General features: G+C 40.2%; 1 protein-coding gene across 8 annotated transcripts in view; it reads right to left on the bottom strand.

Annotated features, from left to right (window-relative positions):
- PLCH1 (phospholipase C eta 1) overlaps positions 1–18,989 on the bottom strand; it is a 234,976-nt gene extending 215,987 nt beyond the window's left edge. For all 8 annotated transcript variants that reach the window (XM_021069700.2, XM_084990083.1, XM_021069698.2 and 5 more), the window contains exon 1: positions 18,748–18,989. The gene's annotated coding sequence lies outside the window, so the exon portion shown is untranslated. The remainder of the gene's footprint in view (positions 1–18,747) is intronic.
- Between the last annotated feature and the right edge of the window lie 381 nt (positions 18,990–19,370).

The raw sequence follows: 19,370 nt of genomic DNA on the forward strand, positions 1-19,370 counted from the left end.
TCAAGTTCTATTTGGTTTTCTCAAATCAGTTCAGTTAGTCTTCAGAGTTTCTTATTGTCAACTCTTGTGCTTAGTAATTTTTTTAAAACTGTGAGATACTTATTTTCCTTCTAATTTCATTGGTAGGAATTCTTTGAAGTCTAAAATAAAAATAGATTCCTCCAAAAGAAGGAGGAAAATTGGTATTTGCCTGGTACCAGGGACACGTGAAATGTAAAAACTCTTTAAATCAAATTTTCATCTTGAGGTTTTTTTTGGCCACTTATTATAATTCCAGATGCATATCTATATGAGAGCTGACTCAGGATAGCAAATTTTCAGGACCAAATAATTAGGATCTGCTCAGAACTAAGATTTTTGATAGGTGATTTTCCTTACAGTCTTAAAGGGATGGAAAAAGGGCGGATAATTTTTATTTTTTATTCTAACTTACCCTTACAATGAGGGAGAAGCCCTTTGAAATCCTAGCTTTATGACCAAAGGGTCCCTCAGAAATCTTTCCCTGTGCCCTCGGGCCATGAAAGCAGAAGTTCAAGTTAATCTGGTTTGGCAAATGTCCTCAAGGCAAAACACGAACTTTATTGCTCAGTAAACCCCTCTTCACTTAGCCTTTGGCCTGAATATTCATTACTTTCTTACAGGCTCATTGCATTTAAGAAAATCATCTTCCTCTTGTACCCAACATTTTCTTTCTTTTTTATTTTTTATTTATTTATTTATTTTGGTCTTTTTTGGCATCATATGGACATTCCTAGGCTAGGGGTCCAGTAGGACCTGTAGCTGCCGGCCTACACCACAGCCACAGCAACTTGGGATCCTAGCTTATAGCCACACGAGATCCTTAACCGAGTAAGGCCAAGGATCGAACCTGCGTCATCATGGATGCTAGTCAGATTCGTTTCCACTGAGACATGACGGGAACTCCTACCCAACATTTTCAAATTGTTTCAGCAGAAGTACTGGTGAACTATATTGCTCAAGACAGAATTCAACCCCGGAAATTCACATTCAAAGTCATAGAAACTTGCAGTCTGACAGCCAAATCAGGACCTGATCTAGCCCAGAAGTATATTAGCTCAATGCTTACTACTTTGTAATAACTGCCAATACTTTTTAGCACTTTTTATGTGCCCGGTATTGTGGTAAATATCTTACAAGTATTCTTTTATTTCATCTTTACAGTGATCCTAAGGGCTAGGTATAATTATTGTCTCCATTTTACACATGGAGAAACTAAAGTAAGTAATTACCTAAGGTCCACAGCTACCAAGTGACAACACTGGTATTTGAACTAAATAAAAATTCCAAGGATTGTACTCTTAAGATCTATGTAATTTTGCTTTCTAATAAATAAGAGAGGGAAAGAGAAAAAGATAGTGAGAGAGGAAGAGAGGAGAGAAGGCACTACTAGGTATGGTAGAGTCAGTAATAGAATCCAGACTTTTCTATATATAATCCTTTCTAATTCCCTATGCTCACATCAGGGTTGGGATATTTTCAACTTTTTTAAACTATATTCCTTCATTATAAAAGTGGGTACAAAGTACAAATTGGAAATTAAAACTGCCTTGAAAAAAACAACACCCAAAGGAATGACTATTTGATAATTAGATTTCAACTCTTAGTGGCCATCAGGCTTCAAAATCCAGCCCAATATTAACATCTTGGGTCACATTTGAAGACTTCCCAGTAACACATTAACAGACTTTTTTTTTTTCACAATTCTAATTTCATCTACTTAGGTATATATAGGTCTAACATCCAAAAAAAACTTGATTTATACTAATTGTCTCTAAACCAGTGATTTCCACACTTTTTAAGTATTAGAAGTGTACTTCAGAACAGCTCTGCCCCCAATTCCTTCTTACATAAGATGCCCAAGATCCAGTCTCAAAAAAGACAGCCTCCAGAGAGAGGCAGCTCTCCCAGATTTCCTGAGTTCATCTTACTTGCTCTCCTGTCCTCTTCCCCGCCCACCAGGGAGAAAAAGAGTTCATCACAGGGAATGTGCTGGATTCCTAACTTGCCTGCTTTCGCTGCCCCTTCCACAAAACAATAAGCACAGGCTCCAACAAGAGATCTGTCCTGAAGTGGGCAACTATACTTCTAGTCAACACCTTCCCTCCTTCCCAACCACACATCAGGGGAGGTAGGGGGAGTGTGTCCCCTTTTGGGACCCCCAAATAGGAGTTCAGATCTCACCACCACAGGGTCTGTGATGGACATTGCTGAGTCCTCCATCAAACTCAAATCAACAATCTCTGTTAACACATTTCATTTTGTGAGATAATTAAAGCTTTTTTTTTTTCTTTAAAAAAAAAAAATGTTCAAGAGCTCTTAAGATGCAAAGGCTACAACCAAATCAATTTATGAAACAAATAACCCATAAGTATGCTCTAGGCCCCACTTTAGGCATTAGAGGTAAGCACTAAAGGAGGAAGAGATACCTAAATACTGTTCCAGTCATTAAGATGCTAACGATCTAGGTGGAAGAATAACACATAGATAACAACAAAAGACTTACATAAAACTTGCACAGAAAATGGCAGATTATATGATAGATGCCAAAGGAAGCATACTGTAAGGGTTCAAAGAAAAGAAACCAAGGTTGTCAGGAAAGAGTTCCTGGAGAGTGGGAAGATAGAGCTAGATCTCAAAACATCAGTAGTTTTAGAAGAGGGAAGATAAGGAGTTCCCATAGTGCTTTAGTGGGTTAAGAACCCAACTAGTACCCATGAGGATGAGGGTTTGATCCCTGGCCTTGCTCAATGCGTTGGGGATATGGCGTTGCCATGAGCTGTGGAGTAGTTTGCAGACTCAGCTGGGATCCCATGTTACTGTGGGTGTGGTTTAGGCTGGCGGCTATAGCTCTGATTGAAACCCCTAGCCTGGGAATTTCCATATGCCACCGGTGCAGCCCTAAAAAGCAAAAAATAAAAATAAAATAAAATAAAAATACTGCTCTCAGTTATCAAAGAAGAAATTATTAACATAATTATTCATATGCTATTTAAATACAGTGTGATATAGCAAAGTATATCTAAGGAAACTGGCAAAAATAACATTTCACCAAGAATGTTTAAATCTAAATTATTTACAATTTTTTTACTCAATGAATTTTATTACATTTATATTATACAATGATCATTACAACCCAGTTTTATAGCATTTCCATCCCAAACCCCCAGCCTATCCCTCCACCCCCCAACCTGTCTCCTTTGGAAACCCTAAGTTTTTCAAAGTCTATGAGCAGTATCTGTTCTGCAAAAAGTCCATCATGTCCTTTTCTTAGATTCCACATGTAAGTTATAGCATATGATGTTGGTGTCTCACTGCCTGACCAACTTCACTTAGTATGATAATATCTAGGTCCACCCATGTTGCTATAAAATGCCGTTATTTCTTTCCTTTTAATGACTAACATTCCATTGTGTATATGTACCACATCTTCTTTATCTACCCCTCTGTCAATAAATGGATTAAAGACCTAAATATAAGACTGGATACTATAAAACTCTTAGAGGAAAACAGGCCAAATACTCTGATATAAACCACAGTAATATCCTCTCAGATTCACCTCTTAGATAATGACAATAAGAACAAAAATAAACTAATGGGACTTAAAAGTTTCTGCACAGCAAAGGAAACCCTAAACAAAACAAAAAGACAACCCACAGAATGGGAGAAAATCTTTGCAAATGAATCAACTGACAAGGGATTAATCTCCAATTTATAAACACCTCTTGCAGCTCAATACCAAAAAAACAACCCCATCAACAGATGGGCAGAAGATCTAAACAGACAATTCTCCAAAGACATACAGATGGCCAGAAAACACATGAAAAGATGTTCAACATCACTCATTATTAGAGAAATGCAAATCAAAACCACTATGAAGTACCTCCCTACACGAGCCAGAATGGCCATCATCCAAAAGTCTACAAACAATAAATGCTGGAAGGGGCGTGGAGAAAAGGGAACCTTATTACACTGTTGGTGGGAATGTAAACTGGTGCAACCACTGTGGAAAATAGTATGGAGATTCCTCAGAAAACTAAAAATAGAATTACCATTTGCTCCAGCAATCCCACTCCTGGGCATCTATCCAGAGAAAACCATGACTTGAAAAGATACATGTACTCCAATGCTCATTGCAGCATATAAACAATAGCCAAGACATGGACACAACCACAATATTAATTCTGAGATAGACCTCTCTTTAAAAGGATAGTAGTAATCATAAAGACAAGAAATACGTAAAGATTTTAGCCTAAGATAATGGTGGTAAAGTTAAGAATTAAAGTTTAGTAGTTCCTGCTGTGATGCAACGGAAACGACTCCAACTAGGAACTATGAGGTTGCAGATTCGATTCCTTGTCTCACTCAGTGGCTCAGTGGGTTGAGGATCCGGTGTTGCCGTGAGCTGTGGTGTAGGTCGCAGACACGGCTCGGATCTGGTGTGGCTGTGGTGCAGGCCGGTGGCTACAGCTCTGAATAGACCTGGGAATCTCCATGTGACGCAGGTGCGGCACTAAAAAAAGAAAAAAAAAAAAGAATTAAAGTTTAGTTTCTCTAAAGCCGACAGACATGTTAAGCATCTAACTTTTCAACAGAAGACTTCTATCAATGCAAAGATAAGAATATCAGAAGTTATAAAAATGAAATGTAAAAGGTGCTCAAAGCAACAGAGAAGGAGATAGAGTATTAAACCCAATTTGGTCATAAAAATTCTCAAACTCAAAAGACCAAAAAATCTGGTCAAATATTTTCAACTGTGGAAACTCAGCTTTGTTTTTTATGTGCTAAATCCTTAATTTTTAAGAGACTCTAGGAAAAACTCAGATGCTGACAGATGTACCCCAACTTAAATGTATCCAATGCGCTTCATATTAAATCACTCTTTAAGCTTAAGAGTTATTGGAGTCCCCACTGTGGTGCAGTGGGTTAATGATCCAGATTGTCTCTGTGTAATTGCTGGTTCAATCCCTGGCCTGACTGACACAGTGGCATAGGCTGCAGCTCCGGCTCAGATTTCATTCCTGGCCCAGGAACTTCCATATGCCACAGGGGCAGCCAAGAAAGAAAAAAAAAAAAAGTACTAATGAGGTTAACTCACAAACAGCTTGTTTGAAGTTGTCCATCTGAATAAATAGGTCATAGAAAGCATTAGGGAAACAAAATAGAGAAATAAAATCAAAACATATTACAAAATCCTAAAATGAAATTTATAGTGCAGATTTGGGGAAGTCACTAAGGAATTCAAGTTAGAGATTTCTCTTGTGGTACAGTGGGTTAAGGATATGGTATTGTCACTGCAGCAGCTTGGGTCACTGCTGTGGTGTGGGCTAGATTAGTGCCAGAACTTCCACATGCTCCAGGGGTGGGGGAAAAAAGGGAATTCAACTTAGCTTTGATCCCAGAGATTGGGAACCAAGCAGTGCTACAGCCAAGCCCAATGTCAACACCATGCTGCCAAGATTTGAGATGCTTTTGGATACCAAAGCTATCGGCTCTCCCAGACCTAGGAAGATCAGTGAAATGTTAAGACTTGGAAAGCAGTGTGAATATTATTTAAGAAAAGTGTGCTGACTTTAATCCTCTGTCAGGCAGTGGTCAGAAACCTGTTCATTTGCTCCTTCAAAGTTAATTTTTTTTTAACCTACGTAGAAAGAATGAAGTAACACCTTCTACCCTGAGGATCTGCCCAAAATGGAAATTTGTGAAGTCACCCACAAGTGAATGAGAAAAGCAAGTTTATCTATAACAAGATGCTATTGTGAGAAAAAGAATATGTGTGTGTGTGAGAGACTGGGTCACTTTGCTGTACAACAGAAATTGACAGAACATTGTAAATCAACTATAATAGAAAAAATAAAAATCTTTTAAAAAGATGCTAATGCAATTAGAGATTATCATACTAACTGAAGAAAATCAGAGAGGGAAACACCAATACCGTATGATACTTCTTACATGTGGAATCTAAAATATGGCACAAATGAACTACAAAACAGAAACAGGATTTCCCGTGGTGGCGCAGTGGTTAACGAATCCGACTAGGAACCATGAGGTTACAGGTTCGGTCCCTGCCTTTGCTCAGTGGGTTAACCGTCCAGTGTTGCCGTGAGCTGTGGTGTAGGTTGCAGACGCGGCTCGGATCCCGTGTTGCTGTGGCTCTGGCATAGGCTGGCAGCTACAGCTCCGATTCTACCCCTAGCCTGGGAACCTCCATATGCCGCGGGAGCGGCCCAAGAAATAGCAAAAAGACATTAAAAAAAAAAAACAGAAACAGACTCACAGACGTAGTGAACAGATTTGTTGCCAAGGGGCAGAGAGGAGGGAGCCATATGCACAGGGAGTTTGGGGTTAGTAGATGCAAACTATTATATTTAGAGTGGATAAGCAATGAGGTCTGACTATAGAGCATAGTGAACTATATCCAGTCTCCAGGGATAGACCATGATGGAAAATAATATAAAAAGAATATAGGCTTAAAGACTTAAAAATAAGATACCATGAAACTCCTAAAAGAGAACATAGGCAAAACATTCTCTGACATCAACCATACAAATGTTTTCTTAGGTCAGTCTCCCAAGGAAATAGAGAAAAAACAAAAATAAACCAATGGGACCTAATCAAACTTATAAGCTTTTCCACAGCAAAAGAAACCATTAAAAAAACCCACAAAGGACAACCTACAGAATGGGAGTAAAGAGTTTCAAAAGATGCAACTGACAAGGGCTTAATCTCTAAAACATACAAACAATTGATAAAACTCAACAGCAAAAAATCCAACAACCCAATTGAAAAACGGGCAGAAGCCCTGAATAGACATTTCTCCAAAGAAGATATACAGATGGCCAATAGGCACATAAAACAATGCTAATCACTAATTACTAGAGAAATGCAAATCAAATGAGGTACCACCTCACGTGGGTCAGGATGGACATCATCAACAAGTCAACAAATAACAAATTCTGGAGAAGGTGTGGAGAAAAGGGTACCCTCCCTCACTGTTGGTGAGAATATAAACTGGTACTACCACTATGGGAAACATTATGGAGGTACCTCAGAAAACTAAATATAGAACCACCATATAACGCGGCAATCCCACTCCTAGTCATATATCCGGACAAAACTTTCATTGAAAAAGATACATGCACCCCTACTGCAGCACTATTCACAATAGCCAAGACAGGGAAACAACCTAAATGTCCATCAACATATGAGTGGATTAAGAAGATGTGGTATATATACACAATGGAATACTACTCGGCCATAAAAAGAACAAAATAATGCCATTTGTAGCAACATGGATAGAGCTATAGACTCTCATACTAAGTGAAGTCAAAAAGAGAGAGACAAATACCATATGATATCACTTATATCTGGAATCTAATATATGGCACAAATGAACCTATCTCCAGAAAAGAAACAAACTCATGAACTTAGAGAACAGACTTGTGGTTGACAAGGGGAAGGGGGAGGGAGTGGGATGGACTAGAAGTTTGGGGTTAGTAGATGTAAACTATTGCATTTGTAATGGATAAGCAATGAGATCCTGCTGTATAGCATAGGGAACTATATTTAATCACTTGTGATGTAACATGATGGAGGGTAATGTGAGATAAAGAATATATATACAAATACTGGGCCACTTTGCTATTCAGCAGAAGTTGACAGAACATTGCAAATCAATTATAATAGAAAAAATAAATTTTTTTAAAAGACAAAAAAAAAAAAATATATATATATATATATATATATATATATATATATATGAGTTCCCGCCATGGTTCAGTGGTCCATGAGGACAAGTGGGTTAAGGATCCGGCATTGTGTGAGTTGTGGTGTAGGTTGTAGACGGGTTTGGATCTGGTGTTGCTATGACTGTGGCACAGGCCGGCCACTGCAGCTCCAATTTGACCCCTAACCTGGGAACTTCCATATGACCCAGGTGTAGCCCTAAAAAGACCAAAAATAGTAATAATAATGATATATATATATATTTATATATTAAACTGAGTCACTTTGCTGTACAGCAGAAATTGGCACAACACTGTAAATCAACACTGTAAATCAACTATAATTTAATGAAATTTAATTTTTAAAAAAAGGAAAAAAGATCATAATTTTTTAGCCATCAGGTTAGCAAATATCAAGAAGCTTAAGACGAACTGAGTTGGTGAGGATGTGGAGAAATCATCATGTAATACGTTTTAATGAGAGTAAAAAATGTGGAGTTCCTGTCGTGACACAGCAGAAACAAATCCAACTAGGAACCATGAGGTTGCAGGTTCGATACCTGGCCTTGCTCAGTGGGTTAAGGATCCAGTGTTGCTATGAGGTGTGGTGTAGGTCATGGATGCAGCTCAGATCTGGCGTTGCTGTGGCTCTGGTGTAGGCTAGAGGCTGTAGTTTTTTTGTCTTTTTTGTCTTTTTGCCATCTCTTGGGCCACTCCCGCGGCATATGGAGGTTCCCACGCTAGCGGTCGAATCAGAGCTGTAGCCCCGGCCTACACCAGAGCCACAGCAACACGGGATCTGAGCCATGTCTGCAACCCACACCACAGCTCACGGCAACATCGGATCCTTAACCCACTGAGCAAGGCCAGGGATCAAACCCGAAACTCATGGTTCTTAGTCAGATTCGTTAACCACTGTGCCACGACAGGAACTCCTAGAGGCTGTAGTTCTGATTAGACCCCTAGCCTGGGAACCTCCGCATGCCAGGGGTGCGGCCCTAAAAAAAAAAGGTTAAAATTGTACAAATTCTATTGAGGTTCATTTGACAATATTTACCAAAATTACAAATGTATATACATTTGACGTAGCAATCCCACTTTCAAAAACATCCTATAGCTGTACTTGAACGTGAAGACAGTACATATACAGAGTTATTTACTGCACTACTGTTTTCAAAAGATCAGAAGTAACCTAACTGTCCATTAATCTGGTTAAATTTAATGTACCCATACATTGGAAAATAGATAGCCATGGAGGTGGGGGGATCCAGAAGAACCAAAAATACTGAAATTTGGAGAACTGGCACCATCCAACTCAAGACCCACTCTAAGTCTACTGTAATCAAGACAATGTGGTGTTGAAGAAAAAGGAGATAACAGATGGAGAGAACAGAATAGGTTACCCAGAAATAGACCCACATAAATGGAATCAACTGGTCTTTTACAAATAATCAAAGGCAACAGAGATAGTCTTTTCAACAAATGGTACTGAACAACTGGACATCCACATGCAAAAAAAAAAAACAAAACAAACAAAAAAGACTAAGTGAAGACTTTATATTTTCACCAAAAAAAAAAACTCAAAATGAATCACAAACTTAAAATACAAAACTATAAAACTTCTAGAAGATAACATAAGAAAAAAAAACTAGATGAACTTGGGCATGGTGGTGACTTTCTAGGTAACACCACCAATGGACTGATCCATGAAACAAAGAATTGCTAAGCTGAACTTCTTTAACATTTTTGCAGAGCAGAAGCTTTTCTCCCCCCCCTCCCCACCCCCGCCATTTCTTGGGCCACTGCGCACTCCGCGGTATATGGAGGTTCCCAGGCTAGGGGTCGAATCGGAGCTGTAGCCACCGGCCTACACCAGAGCCACAGCAACGCGGGATCCCAGCCGCGTCTGCAACCTACACCACAGCTCACGACAACGCCAGATCCTTAACCCACTGAGCAAGGCCAGGGATCGAACCTGAAACCTCATAGTTCCTAGTCGGATACCACTGCACCATGACGGGAACTCCCTGAACTTCATTAACATTTAAAACTTCTGCTCTGTCAAAGACAATGTCAAGAGAATGAGAGGACAAGCCTCATACTGGGAGTGAATATTTGCAAAAGGCAGATCAGATAAAGGTCTATTATTCAAAACATACACTGAAGTCTTAAAACTCAGTAAAAGAAAAAACGCCTGATTTTAAAATGGGCCAGAACCTTAAGATACACCTCTTTAAAGATATACAGATGGAAAATAAGTATCTAAAAAGATGTTCTACATCTTATGCCAGGAAATGCAAATTAAAACAACCAAATACCACCACACATCTATTCAAATGGCCAAAACCTAGAACACGGACAGCACCAAAAGGTAGCAAGGACGTGGAGTAACAGGAGCGCTCCTTCACTGCTAGCGGCAATGTAAAATGAAACAGCCACTCTGGAATACAGTTTGGCAGTTTCTTACAAAATTAAGTTTGGTGCTTTCCTATACGATACAGCAATTATGCCCCTTGGTATTTATGCAAAGGAGTTGAAAACTAATGTCCACACAAAGACCTGTACATGAATGTTTATAGCAGCTTTTTTCAAAATTGCCAAAACATGGAAGCAATCAAGATAGACTGCCCAGGTGAATGGATAAACTGGTACATCCAGGCAATGAAATATTATTTAAATAAGAATGTTGTGGAGTTCCAAGTAGGTTGTAGACACTGCTTGGTTTTGGCATTGCTGTGGCTCTGGCATAGGCCAGCGGCTACAGCTCCAAATTGACCCCTAGCCTGGGAACCTCCATATGTCACGGGAGTGGCCCAAGAAAATGGCAAAAAAGAAAGAATTTTGTGTGTGTGTGTCTCTTTTTAGGGCTGCACTTGTGGCATATGGAGGTTTCCAGGCTAGGGATCCAATCGGAGCTATAGCTGCTGGCCTACACCACAGCCACAGCAACTATCCAAGCTGCATCTGTGACCTACACCACAGCTCACAGCAAGGCTAGCTCCTTAACCTACTGAGCAAGGCCAGGGATCAAACCTGTGTCAAGGACACTAGTCAGATTCATTTCCCCTGAGCCACGAGGGGAACTCCTAAATAAGAATTATTTATTCTCATTTAAAAGAAGTAAGCTATCGCCATTGGTACGGCCCTAAAAAGAAAAACAAATAATAATAAATAAAAGAAATAAGATATCAAGCCATGGAGAAACCCTTTCATATTGCTAAATGAAAAAAGCTAATCTGAAAAGGCTACATACTGTGATTCCAAATATATGACAGTCTGGAAAGGCACAACTAGGGAGACAAGTGAAAAGATCAGTGGTTGTCAGAGGTTAAACGGCAGGGAAGAGCTGAATAGGAAGAGCACAGGATTTTTAGGGCAGTAAAAAGCAGTGTATAGTATCATAATGATAAATACATTTCATTGTACATTTGTCCAAACACACAGAATGCCTAACACCAAGAGTCAACTGTAACATAAATCATTTACCCTAGGTGATTATGACGTGTCAATATAGGTTCATCAATTGTAACAAATTTAACACTCTGGTGGGGGATGATGATCATGGGGAGTCTAGGCATGGGTGAGGGCAGGGAGTACATGGGAAAGTTCTGTACCTTTCACTTTTGCTGTGAGCCTAAAGCTGCTTTTTTAAAGTTCAAAAAAAAAAAAAAAGAATAAAGAAGCTATACATGCTGATATGGAATGATATAAAAAATTTGTTACAAGAAAAAATGCACAATCATGTGGATGGTACCTTATCATTTGATTTCTAAAATGAGGAAAAAAGCACCCATAGGTAGTTGCTTATACATAATTTTGAAAAAAATGCGTAAGGAACTAATAACCTACTGGATGGTGAAAGGACAGAAGTGAGAGAATTTTCACTAAATGCCCCTTTAGCTTTAAAAAAATTCAAGCATCTGAATGTATGATCTAGTAGTCTGTTATTCTTTTCTAACAGAAGTAACATAGCAGTAAGAATTCTGTGAGGAAAGAATGTTTTATTTACTTCACCAAATTTGAGATGAAAATTGAAGAAAATGCTGAAAACTGATCCTGACTTGAGTTTTAGCTTTTGATTGAAACTTGGACCCTAGACAATAGACTTCACATTTCTCATTTGACGAGCGAAAAAGAAGTTGGTACACAGTTTGTGTTCACGGTCTTCCAAGACTGTATTTTAATGATTTACTCAGTAAACAGAAAACTACTTTCAGTTCACAACCTATTTCAAACATGAAAAGCTGTAGTTCAGAATGAAACACTAGTACACAAGCTTTCTTTTTTTTCCTTTTTCAATTTGAGATGATGTCTCTGACATTCAGTTAGACACTGCTCAGGAAAATGAAATAATCATGTGACAAGGATTTCTCTATGAGGGAAAGAAAAAAAAAAAAATGAAGCGGTTTTCTAGCCTTCACTCCATAAACACACAGCCAGCATAAAACAGGTTTAGCGGCTCAGGAGTAGGACGGGTCTGATTCCCATTGGCCCACTCAGTCTGGGGGCAGCCAATAACTACTGCTTTCTGAGAGGGAAGAAAATTATGAAAATAAAAAAAAGAAAGGAATAAAAAAAACCTCCCTAAGCCCTGTTTTTGAAAACTTTCAAAAATTACTAAATATAAACTCTGGTGGGACCTAAAAAGATAGTAAAACACAAAATTTCTTTTCTTTAACATTGCTTCCTGGTTTCCTACTTCTACCACTCAGCAGCCAGGAGGTGATTATTATTGAATCCAAGTATTATTTTTTTTACTTTAATTTCACTTATTTTCAAAATCCAAATACATAAAAGGACATGCAATAAAGAGTTTACCTCTGATATCTGTCTCCCAGCAACCAATAATATGTTTCCAGTGTATCCTAGAGATACTTTATATGCATACAAGAAAACACTTCCATTTTTTCTCAACCCTCCTTTTCTTTGTTTTACACAAATGGTTGCATGGAACCAAAAGTCTTTTTTTTTTTGTCTTTTTGCCTTTTACATGGCAGCTCCCACAGCATATGGAGGTTCCCAGGCTAAGAACCAATTGCAGTTGTAGCTGCTGGCTCACACCACAGCCACAGCAATGCAGGATCCTTAACCCACTGAGCAAGGCCAGGGATCGAACCTGCAAATTCACGGTTCCTAGACAGATTCGTTAGCCACTGAGCCACGGCGGGAACTCCACCAATAGTCTTTAAATTGAAATAAAGATCAAAGGATTATTATGTAATCCTAATTCCTTGTTCTATAAGGAAATCTTTTTTATTATTATCAATAACTCCCATTAGCTCTCAAAAGTTAAGAAAGGGTTGTTTGGCAAAAAGAAATAGGAGGACTAGAGAACTAAATGACATACAATTACACAGCAAATCAACTCACTTAACTTCTGGTCCAGGATTCTTACCCCTGAAAAACAACCATGTAGATCTTCAAAGTTCCCACCAGGGGTAGTTTTGCACAGGTTCTGCTAAAACGCCATGGAGACCTGTTTCAAGGTCCAGAGGCTCTTTCAATTAAATTGAAGAGGGAGAGAAGAGGGAAGTGGGAAGCTGAATTCAAATGTTTGGTTCTTGTAGATTAACAACAAGGAAGTGAAGGCAGATGAAAGAGAGTCCATGATTGCCTTAGATCAGTTAATCAGTAACTTAGATGTGATAGCACCAAACTAGAGCTTTCTGCCTTCCAGTGGCAATTTAATAGCTAATTTATGGGCATCTGAATGGCTGGACAGGTTTTTAAGTCCCTTGCTAAATTCAGAAGAACCAGCCACAAAGAAAAGGGGCTGCTGGTAGAGTTTAAGACAGAAAAAAAAACCTCATGAACAGGGAAACTCTGAGAGCTCCAGGGTCCTATGTGTTGCCTAAAGCAAGGCTTGTCTGAATTCCAAAGTGGAGTCTGGTATCCAATCTTCTGAAACCCTCAACGTTTTCTTCTCTCCTGGAGTCAGAGACACAGAGAAAAAAGAAGGCCAAGGAGAGACGTGTACTTTTAAGGTATGGTGTGCTAATAAGGTCACTAATAAAGTTTGCTGGCAATGCCAAGGTTCGAATCCCAACTCAGCTGTGTGAATATGGACGTTCCTGAGCTTTAGTTTCTTCATGGGTCAACCAGCTCAAAAATACTGCAAATCTGAAATCGGCTCGGTAGAATCTCAACACCACAGCCAGACTAGATCTAGGAGCACCAAATCTCCAGCGGCCTAAGCTTAGAAATTTTCAGCAACTGGTCAAGGCAATTCAGGTCTCCAATTTGAAGAATATTACAGAAAGACACTATCTGATTCTATCCAGCAGTAAGTCGTTGTTTCAAAAAAAAAAAAAAAAATCAGTGAGCAACGTTTACATGAGATAAACATCAATATCTAAGTCCTGGGATGCCACAATTTGACAACAACCTCCAAGTGGTAAGTGGGACACTTTGATCTGGAAAAGCATTCGCAGAAGAGAATCTAAACACCACTCACTTCTAAACAAATAGCCAACACAGTTTATAAACAAAGTCTTGAATGTTTTTCTGGAACCAGGCCTGAATTTACAGCCTCATAAACTCCATAAAGGGAATGCAGCTTCTCCGCTCACCAGAAAAACTTCTGAATATCTGTATTTTGGATGACATGGTGCATTTGAAAACAAAACTTGAGTATTTTTCATAGATTTGGCCTTGCTTTTTGAGTAGCAACAGGATGAGATAGAGCAGGGAGGCAGACACACCTGGGTTCAATTCCAAGACTACTCCATACTCACCTAAATCTTGGGCAAGAAACTAATCTTCAAGCCTCATCAATAACATGGGATAATAATTCCTGCAATTCTCTTATTATGTGTTAAAGTGACCTAAAGTAAATGCCCAGGCACATGGCAGTAATATATTACTGATCATTTCCTCCTTTTCTTCCAGAGCCCCTTGTTTAAGATATTTAGTGGACAATAACCACAAAGGCTGTTGTAGTTCTCTCTTGTGTTAAATCCTAATCGTGGCAGAATTCTCAGGCCAAAATACACACTGAAAAGAATCTCTTTTGCATTTATGCATGTGACCCATATACATTCTCATGATGCACACATGCTTATAACCAAGTATCCAGTCAGAAGGTGCCCACTGTCAATTCCACTCAATGAAACTGGATTAAGTCATAAAACATTGCTGATGTTTGACCATTTTATAACTACAAGTATAGTAATTTCATATAGTCATGAATACCAAAGTCTAGAACAAGAATTTCACATCTGCCCTCCCTAGATTTTCTGCAAATAGGATCGTTAGAAATCAGAATAATTTCATCCCAGATTTTTCATTTATTAGCTGTGTGGCTTGAAGAAAATCATTTAGCAGCCTTAGGTCCTGGTTTCCTGATTTATACAATAAGCATAGTAGGCGTGTTTTTCTGCCCTCTCATTTCCTGACGATAATGAGGCACAAGCATTTAGTTGAGTGCATCCAAAATGCAGACTTGGCAAGATTTTTTTTTTTTTAACTTTGCTATGAAAGTTTTCTTAGGTGTCCCTTCTGGGTCCTCCATGCCCTCTTTCACTCTGAAGACAGAAACGTCGAGGACAATAACACAAAGCTGTGTAAACTTCTTCACGGGCTTCCTAAAATGCACTTCTAATTCGGCACACTCTGCCATAGCAGTCCTGGATTTCTCCTTAAACAAAAATGGTCATGGATGTCAAAGAGATGTGAGCGAATGTCCACTGAAGTGTGTCTAAATGATTTTCCTTGTGAGCAAAGCCGGCCGGGGATAAGCCCCTCCTAGTGAGGAGAGAGAACATGCTTCCCAGGCGGAGGAGGCATTGTTCAAAGTAATGAGTTCTGCACCACTTGGGCCACCATTCACAGCTGAGTCTGATTTTCTGAAACAAAGAGCAATAACCAAATAGGGATGCTCTTCGGCCAGCTTCTCTGAGCTTTGAATTGTTAGTAGACTCATGAGGTGAGGAATGAAAGGAAGCTAGTCTTCCTAAGCTTCTGTGTCCTAGGAATATGGTCAGAGGAAAACATTTGCCAACCTTGGTCAATATTATGCCAGGTTTGTCACAGATGTAATGGATTTCAATAGTCTAAACCCAGGAAAAATGTCTAGAAATTATTCCAGCTCAAAAAGTTAAAATGTTTAAATGTTCTGCTGTATTCTTGTATCCATCTATCATAATCCCATTTCTTTTTTTTCCATTCAGAGAAATAACAGTCATGATCCTTCAAGCATGCAGACCAACACTATTCTTAGAAGGGAGCTGCTGGAGGTTTATTATGTCATGAAACACAGAGCTAGAACAAAGGACCACTGAATCACTCACCTTATCTTCATCTAAGAAAACTGAGAATTACAATGTTTCTGTTCCTCTCCAATTCAGAACTGCACTTGCCAAGACTGCAGGTTTTAGGGCCAAAACTATCTTATAAAAAGGTAAAAAGATGGTGCACACAATGCTTCTTACCATATATTTAGACTCTTTATCTAAAATGCTCAAAAACAATGTTCAGGGTTAAATCAAAGTTTAAGCATTTATTCCTGAATCTAGACATCTGATTCCTTGGCAATTAAGTGCTCTTCTTAACAGTACTACAGCTGGTATCTTTACCCTGAAAACCTGACACAGGATTAGAATTATTTCAGAACTCACAACCCTTAGTTTGTTGAGGGCAGAAATTTAGATTTGCCATTATATATGTGACAAATATATATATATATATATATATATATGTGAGTGTGTGTAAATATACATATACATATATACAGGTAGAGTTTTCCTAGTATATTAAAGCACCCTTATCATATTCTATTTCTATAATTCTCTCCTTATATTTGGAAGACTGATTCTAAAAATAAGTTGAATTGATGATGATGTAGGGAAATGTATCAAACAGAAGCAACCACTGTTAACAGCCTTTATGAAGAATCTAGTGTAGCTATAAATCCTGGCTCTTGCCTATCAACCTTCCCTCCCTTTGTCTCATCTCATTGCTTCTCCCCAGCCTTCCCCCAAGCACTCCCAATCTCATTATCCCATGATCTGCTAAACTGCAGTTTACCTCCTGGAACCAGCAGAAACACATGTCACTGAGAATTAGGGAATTGGAGCCAGTTACAAGCCATCAAATAGGGTCACAAAGTATCTGAACCTGAAAAATTAAGAGTTTTTCTTTTTTTAAATATGAAAGAAGAAAAAACTTAATTGGACATTTTTAAACATTTGATTTAGATGGACTGCATAATGTCTCAGCGTTTATCATGAATAGGGTGGGAGAAAGAACTTTTAACAGCGTGTTATTTGCTGATCATCTGAATAGTAGTATTACAGTTGACTTCATTTGCTGATGTTGGAAGGATATTGTCTGAAAACTATACCAGTAATACACATTTGCTATTCTTGAAGGCAAATTATTTAAAAATAGGATACAGCAGGGCAGTACTCATGTATTACTTCATCTAAGGTATTTTTATACCATACTTTATCCCAGGAAGAGTACCTCCGTTTTAAACTTTTATTAGCAGTTACGTTCATTCTAACCATCGTTTATTTACTAGGAAATAGGTATACCAATCACGTTGCCAAATACTGATGCAACCTAAGAAAAAGCGAGCAACAAGAATCTACAGCTCCTGCTACACACCTCCTAAGACATGTACCCTTGCCAAATGCTAACCTGTGTGTAAACGAATAGGATTTTTAAAAAGGAATGGAGCTGTCAAGACACACAACTTTAAGGGAAATGGCTCTTAACAGAAAGCTTCAGGTATCTGATGGTTCGTGTCAAGGCTTCTTGAAACATTCCTCGCAGAGGATTAGCCCCAGAAGTGACCAAAATGCCAGAGCAACTGGAAAAACAATCACTTCTGAGAAAGCTTTTGTTTCTTTTCATTGGCATTTTATTTTGGTCCATTTTGGCGCACATCTCGTTCTCGCTAATGAGCAAAAGGAGAACACAGGTGCTGCCAGTGAGTACACGCCCCGCCTCTCCACCTGCGGAAAGGCGGCACAGGTAAGCCCCAGACCTAATTTTTCTTTAAACTGACCCACCAGAAAGTAAATATATTTTATTCGTCTCCACTTTCATGGGCTAGAAGGGAGGCGCGGCGGAGGAGGGGGGTGGAATCTCAAAGACTGCCACAATAAGCAATTTCTCACCTTTTCTTTCCTCTGCGATCAAATTGGTATTGCCATGGGTAGTGGGAGGGGTCTTCTTTTAAATTTTAGTTGGTTATTGTTTTAATGCTTAACTCCTAACGTCTAAATAAGATCATAAACTTATTTCTGAGTTACAAACAACAAAGAAAAAGTTCAAGGGAGCTGGAGAGAGGGCGCCACAGACGCTCAACTGAGAAGAGGGCTTCCAGGCTCTCCGGGTGGCGTCTCCGGCTTGCCGCACCGTCGCCATGGGAACCCCGCGCAGGCGCAGACAGCGCCGCCCAGCGCCCTGGACTTGCCTCCACCGCCCTGAACAGCTCCGGTGCCCCTCATTTATTCCCGGAAAGGGCAATGGAGTAAATCCTCCTTGCGCAAAGAGCACCCGGCCTTCTCCGAGAGGGCCCTGAGTTGGGTCACCGGTCGCATGTAGAACCGTGAGACTCCAAATGTAATGGACACCGCACTCCCCTTCCTGGGAAAAGCGGATCTGCCCTCTTTGGGACGGCTGGCGGGTCAGAGAACCATCCCGAGGTTCCCGCGTGGGGGTGAAGCATCCTGCAACCACCAACGCTTTTACTCTCCACGGGGCGTAGACACTGCTCACCACCAAAAGAAGCCCGAGAGTTAAACTCTGGGGCGGGCTCACACATCCACATCCTTCTGAATTACGGGACCCCCCAAGACCAGCCCTGGTCCCAGTTCTCTGTACAGGGGTTTAGGGGATCCCCACACACCACCGCTCAAACTACGCTAAAGAGCGTGTCCCGGCTGGAACTGCAGAGAGCGGAACTCAGGCCACCTGCTTGCCTGAACACCTGGACCAGGGCACCAGTCCTCTTTTCCTTTCTCTCCCCCACCCCCCAATTCCCCCCAAATGCACAGACCTGTAGAACTTTGAATGTTCGGGTAGATGAAGGATTCCTCGAAGTCCTCGGCGGAGGAGCGACCTCCAAAGTGCTGCCGTTGAAGAGTTATTGGCCCCTGTGATTCCAACTCCAAAACCCTGTCGAGGGGCAGAAAAGCTCCCCAGAAGGGCACTTCTCCACACCACCCTGCAGAAACCTCGGAGACCCGCTGAGCAAAGTGGGGCGCCTCCGCCACAACCTGCTTTCTCATTCAAATCCTCACGCTCACTCTGGACCCCCTCCCTCCCAGCCCCACAGCTCCCGCGGAAATAAGGAACTGGAGCTTGGAGAGCGGACTGGAGCTCCCGCTGCCGCCTAGGGGCCCAGCCCGCTGAGTGGAGAGGACCTAGTGCTGGACTTGGACCCCTGGGCCTATACCTTTTTGCGAGGCTCTGCTGCAGGCAATGGCAGGAAGTACTGGGAATGAAGCCTTTTTTTTTTCCCCCTCAAGTTTCAAAGGTTCCCAAACCCAAGGAAACCCCCTTGATACTCATTTGGGAGTGGTCAGGTAAGAGCCGGTAGTGGGAAAGTAAAGGAGTTTGGTGAAATGAAGTCAGAGAGGAAGGGTGCAGGAACTGTGTGTAGTGTGCACCAAAGTAAAA

This window comes from Sus scrofa, chromosome 13 (assembly GCF_054392235.1).
Source record: "Sus scrofa isolate SSC_HxYL_T2T_F1_AM1 chromosome 13, Sscrofa_HxYL_maternal_Yorkshire_Landrace_v2.0, whole genome shotgun sequence".
Lineage (NCBI taxonomy): Eukaryota > Metazoa > Chordata > Mammalia > Artiodactyla > Suidae > Sus > Sus scrofa.